Below are 6950 nucleotides of genomic sequence, written 5' to 3' on the forward strand. Positions count from 1 at the left end.
CAGAAATGCAGGCAGGGATTTTCATAATCCAAACACTTAAATATTTTGGTGCCAGCTCCTTTAAAAAGATATATTTCTGATGTCATAAACTTATCATATTTCATTCTAACTCACAGGCATCTAATAAAGGTCACACTTCAAGACAACAGTGAGCAATTTGCACCTATATAATACATAACTCTTCAGGCCAGATTTGTTCACATACCTTGTGCAAAGGCCTCTCTACAAGTGCTTCAAAAACCACTGATTATGTTTGTCTGAAAATCTTCTACGTAATTCTCTCTGTGTTAATTGACTCAGAACGGAGTCATCCAGTTTTTCAGTTTTCACAAGCATGAGAATTCATCCAGGTATACAACAAAAGACTGATCTACAGCTAGACTTAGAGCAGATACAACACCCCAGTGGGTAACTTTTTTACAGTGATCTGTTCATAATTTCCATAGTCTAATTCCATAGTTCCTCTGTTGCAGAAAACAAAACAAATCCTTGTTATTGCTAGCGTGATGGAGCTGATTTAAAAAATGTAGGTACATTTTAGATATGGCATAACTGGATAATAGCCGCAGCCGTCACCTTCCAACTATGAGAGTTTAGAGATCCAAACTGGGATTGACTTAGACTGCTGAAAGGCATGATTTTCGGTTATCTGCTAACCTAGGAATAAGATTTAGTATCTTTGAGTGTACTCTCTTCCTATTCTGCACAAGGGATTTAAATGTCAGCAACTGGAGGCAGTGGACTATGGGAGCATGTAATCTCTGTGCTAACACCTGGAGAGACAATGATCTGTGAGAAGTCTGTATGCTAGCAGCTGGAGAAGGGGATCAAAAATTAGAGGGGCCCCTCAGTCTGGGTGCCAGTACCTGAGGAGATGTGGGTGTATGTGTTTGACTCCATTGTTGAAATAGTTTGAGTCTTGTGTGTGCCTGTGCATGTACATGTAACTTGCTAATGACCTTCAAGCTGGATTGGCTGTTAAGTGGGGGGGGAGATCTGCTTCTGGAAATACCCAGAACATCAGCCAGTGACTGGGTGTGTCTGGGTATGTGTATTAGGCAAAGATTAGGCATGGCATTGATCTGGAATCCAAAAACACAAAACCAAAGTAGAAACTTAGGATGTGTTAAATCTCACTTTAGACATACAGACTTCAGGTGGCCATAACTGTGCTAATTGCCATAGGCACCTGCTGCCATCCATAAATAGACCAATGTCTCTCTTGACTACAGAAGAAAGTATTACTGACACAGAAAAGGATACATACGCCCTTAAACTCTAATTATTTGTGAACAGTAAGGAACAACCACAGTTTTTATTATTCTTAGCACACAGAAAAAAATGGTACATCCAGGATTTATTAGCAGAGATTACAGATCAACTCTTTTGGGATATAATCCCTTTAAACACAAAACAAAACCCATAACTTAATAAATGTGTATATGATACTCACTCTGCATATTGTCTTTATATTCAGTAATAAATTTCTCTGTAAGAAAAATTTATAGAGGTATCGTATGCACTTATACCATATCTGGTCTATAATGAAAAAGATACACCACATAGTTTTATCCTCAGGCATTACAGGTGTTATCTTAAAAGCTCAGAGTACAGTATTACACAACACAATTTACCTCAGTGTTAATATTATACATGTTATTATACATGTACGTACGTACATGTTGGACACTCTTAGAAGAATTTGGAGCACTGACATTAAAATAATTTAAAATAAAAATATGACACATTCCATTTAAATTAAATTGGGTTTGCATTAATTAGTTCCATTGTCTGAAAGTGGAACTATATGTCTTTAGGATTCTCTCTGATTTCCAGTGTTCCAGAGGTCTTGGTGGTTGGTCCTGTCAAATAGTCACAACATTGTGCTGGAACTGTGAACAAGATACTCATTTTCCCAAATGAAATGCTATAAATTTAAGCCAATATAAACCTGTCAGAATTATGCCTCTATAAGTCTCACACCAGGGTGTGGTGCTGCACAGCTGAGAAGCTGAGCTAATAAGTGTTGAAAAATGCAAAATGCTGCTTTATGGCATCACGTAAATTGGCACAAAAAAATAAAAAAATAAATAAAATATGTTTGCACCTACGCCCCAGTTTTGACAAATAAATGCCAAAACATGGAAGCCATAAGAATGAAGTCCCACTGGTATGAAAGTGGGAGCAAAAAACAAATAGGTCTGACAGACTGTTCCATATGATACATTTCCTGAGTTAATAAAAATGTGTATATTTTACCTGCTGAGGCTCAGAATGGGTAAATTAATCAAAAACAATAAAAATGTGAACAAAGTTTCCACTTGTAGATTTAAAAAGTGATTTCTGCTATTTCCATGTTCCAATGTCATGACAAGGTTGTGAGTCCAAAAGACTCTTTAGTTGGGTCCAACATATCTTTGGGTCAACCAGAGGAGTTACTCCAGATTGACAGTAATGTAACCAAAACCAGATTTTAGCATTAAGAAAGCAAGTTTAGATATTGTTGTGACTGTATAAAGACTTGCCAATATATTTATGAGTAAAGCCCTCTTTTAGACTTCCAATTTATACTGGCAAAAGTACTTCACATCAACACGAGATACTTTGGTTGGATAGATTACATTTCTGTGGAGAAAACGAGAGAGCTTGCTAGCACAGCTATGTTATTTGATAGCGTGATGTGTTTAACACTCCCAATTCCCATACCTGTGAACACAGAACAGGGCAGCATAGAGCTGAGTACACCCATTTACAAACCCCAGCACAGTAATCTCACTAGAAAGCTCCCATTAATATCCAGAATTCCTAGTTCATAAACCAGAACTCAAAAAAAATGGAGTCAAAATTATGAGAGTTTAAAAACAAGAATCTTGGGGATTTTTTTTTCTTGTGTGTCTGCATTTTAGGTTCATGTTTTCAAAACTTTTTCCTGGATTCAGGAATGCTTATGTCCTTTTAAACTAAAAAGAACCTGAGGTTCATATTCAGTAACATTATGTGCAAGAAGTGGTCTTCAAGAGAAAAATACCAAACAAAAAAAAAAAAATGCAAGGAAATCAGGAGTAACAAAGTATAAATGGACAAAGGATCCTTCATTCTGAGATCTGAAATTTTTCCAAAGATTGGGATAATGTGCTCCCAGGACAGCCATACTTCCACAGTCAATCCTCCAATGGAGTCAAACCTTCCCAGAGCACTTCAGCCTTCTCCAAAACATCCTGAACTCACATCTCCCTTGGCTGAGGTGAATATGGTGATACTTACCCAGGGTAAGGGGATGCTTACCCACGGTAAGCATCTCTGAAATACCGTTTGCAATTTAAAGCACCTCGGCCAGCAGCTGTCAAGTCAATGTAAAACCAGCCATACCAGTTAGCAGCCATAACTCTAATAAGTAACGTATTAAAGAAAAGGCAGAAAGCACCGGTCCCTGCATTAATAGAAAGCAGCTTCGCTATTTGCTGAGAACACTGTTAACATGGTTTTGGTAAGCCCTGAGCATGTCTGTGGGATTCCTTGGGGAATTCTCCATGAGGAACATCCCTCCAGGCTCCAGCAGGCTCTAAGCTGAACAAGATGGGCCAAGGAGCTTGCCTGGGAGATGACTGCAGATGCAGCAGCTGAGTGGACGTCCAAATGACTCAGAAGCAGCAAACCCGCTGCAAAGAACAAGCAGAAGAAACACACAGGCCCTGGTAACGTAGCCAAGACTGGATTTGTTTTGGCAGGGTGTTGGCTAGCTGCAGACTCAGATTTCTAAAGAAGGGAACTGCCTCCTGTTGTCCCTGGGACTGTGCCCTCGTTTGTTTTTAAACTAATTGGATGGCATGCAGTAAATATCTGGCTTCTGCTAGCAAAATTATCTCACAAGACCCTAAATACTAATTATACGTTGGGCCAAAAAGAACACGATTTGTTTATTTATTACTTGTTTACCTTGCTGTGGTAACTAGAAACATTGGGTCAAGATCCCGTTGTGCCAGACTGTATTAAGATGCAGAACATAACTTGATTTTCTCTTTACGGACTTATTTTGCCCACCAAACTACATGGTAAATAATATCTATAATGCACAATATGTGGGATGTAGCCTAAGAGCTACAGAGGAGTTTTTTTTCCTAGTAAGGAACAGAAGAACCAGGGACCAAAATACATTTCTCACAGAAAAACAACTTTTCAAAATCCACATATTTTGAATGCTGATCATTTGCTAAAAACTAAAACTTTTTTATTAAAAATATCAATGTAATTACATTTTTTGTTTGGCTTGGTGAGAGCATGAATGGTTTAGCATGATAAATGGGGCACTAAATTGTGCATTTGAATAGCAACCACTACAGCACTTCCTACCTCTACTGCAGTTTAGCAGAGAACTATTTGGAAGATTTTTTTTTTTAGAATTAGCTATGCCAAGATAGACACTCAAAGAGGAGATCTAAAACTAAAAATAAAATATGCCAGGTACATTTTGTCAAATTGCTGCAATTCATCTCCTGTGAGCGAAACCACCTGCAACCTGTTCTAAGGAACTAAGTTATTTTTATCATATCACAGTAACTGGCATGATGGTCTTAATAGACAGAGTGGACAGATCTTTCAGCATGCAAAAAAATGGGAGAAAGATATAAGAGGAAGTACAAGATGGATGGAATATACAAAAAAGTCAAAGAAATTCAGCATATAAATTTAATGCCTTAATAATGAAGAAAGGAAGTGTATGATGGCTGTCACTCAAGTAATAAAGACTAAATATAAATGATGCAATCTTCTGACACAGTGAAAATGCCATGTTATTGAGAAAGAAATATAGAGCATGTGTGGAAAGATCGAAATACCTGATATTTTTATTTTCTGTTTCTGTCAAAATCACCTAAATTCAAGTAGGATTCAGATATACTTCTTTGTAACCTTCTATGATGATTCAACTCATCACAACTTTAAAAAACAAAAAACAAGGGGGGGAAAAAAAGATCACCACAGTAACAATACAATATCTACAAACCATTTTTCAGTGTGGGATTCAAAGGTATTAATTCTGCATATACAAATATAACATTATTTCTTGATGTTGCCTATGTAAACATGCATAAACATTACTCTGCAACATACTGTTCTCAGCTAAAATTAATTTTGAAGTTTAAAGCCATTTTAAATTAGAAAAAATATCAAAAGAGTTGCAAGTAAATTGAACTCTTCTGGTTTCTTCTGAATTTAGTCAGTATAAGAGGACATAGACCAGAGAGCCCTGTGAACAACAGCCTATCATACGGAACAAAACACAGTTCACACTTCACATTTAAATTTGTTAGAAAATTTAAATGTGTGGACACATATTTCAATTTTTTATGCAGTATTTAAGTCAAAATCGAATCAATTTATTTAAGGCCAGGAAAATTTTAAAAAGAGAAGCAATTGCAACACAATAGGCTTTTAGGGGTGTAAGAAGACATTTTATTGAGGTTGTGAAATGTAATAAATTCCTTTTAGAGATGTTACATGTCAGCAGTGAAAGACTAGTAAAAAAAACATAAGCATGGTAAAAAAAAAAAAATTAAGTAAAAAACTGAAGCATATGCTGGTTTAACAAAAATAAATTTAAAAAAATGCAAGCTATTTTCATACTGTCTATAATTTTCTAGAGCTATTAACATACTATTAATTCATTCAGGATAGTCCTTCCAGTTTTAGCAGCAGCCACGGTTTTCACGGGTTTTCTGTCTGCTTCATAGCCCAGTTAAATAACTATAATCCTTTTCTACTTCTTACACCAAGCATATTCCCTCATTCCCCTCCTTCTTAGGATAGAAGACAAAACTGGCAAGGGAGGTGACATTATCTAGCAACAGAAAACTCCCAGAATTGAAAAAACAATATATATCTCCTGACCATTTCTGAGCACTCGTTTTGGCTCTTGCATTTTGCTAGTTCATATTTTGCAATTCTTACTGTATCACAGTTAGAAAGTGTTGTTTGTTGTTTTTGTTTTTAAAGCATTTAAAGTATTTTCAAATATCATTAAAATTTAATATAATTAATGCAATTTAAAAATCCTAAACAATGGATTTTCCTCTGGTCTGTAATAAGTTATTACAGTTATTACTTACTGTAATAACAAGTTATTACAGTAAGTTTGTTGTCATCAGAACTGTAATTCAGCTCTTTTCCTTTTTTTTTTTTTTTTTTTTTTTTTTCACAGCTCTTATCCTCTCCCAAGTTTCTACACTGTTGGCTAACTTGTGTTTAATTTTTGAAAATTAGTGGTCTTTTCCCTGAAGCCCTCTTCATTCAGTGAAAGACAAAGATAGCTCTTTTCTTGTTTTTCAAGGGAAAAGAAACTAAATTTTAGAACTTGACTGTTTCTCTTTAAAAACAACAACACACAAAATCCTCTAATCCTAGCATACTATTTTTGCATGGTCTGATATTTTATCCTTTGTTTTGTTCCTGGCATCAAGCTTTATTTACTGGCACAAAGAAATGTTGTACCTCCAAGCTTCTAACTCATCAAGGCAGAGAATGAAAAACCATAGTTTTAAAAAGGCTTGATGATGGTTTGTTGCCATAACTGCGTAGAAGAGTTTGTCCACCCATCACTGTCGTACTTTGTTCAGTCATCCTTGACATACAAGAGCCCTCACAAAACTATCATCATGTTGCCCATGAAAGACAACATGATGTATTAAATTACTGTAAATAAGTATGAAGTGAATGGCTACGTCCTATAATCATGATTTTAAAACTTTCCTGCTAAACTGTTTTTTTTGTTGTTGTTTGTTTGTTTGTTTTTTAATAGAACCTTGATGTCTCAAATATAATTATTATTTTTGTATTTTGAAAGTCAAACAAAAAGTAAAGCATGTCTCAGCTATCAAGCACTAATACTGACTGACTGCCTGGGTGATACCACTTTGTTGAGATTTCGTTCTTGAATTGAGACTGTAAAATGAGAC

The sequence above is a fragment of the Aythya marila genome (genome assembly GCF_965140915.1).
Source record: "Aythya marila genome assembly, chromosome: 3".
Classification (NCBI taxonomy): Eukaryota; Metazoa; Chordata; class Aves; order Anseriformes; family Anatidae; genus Aythya; species Aythya marila.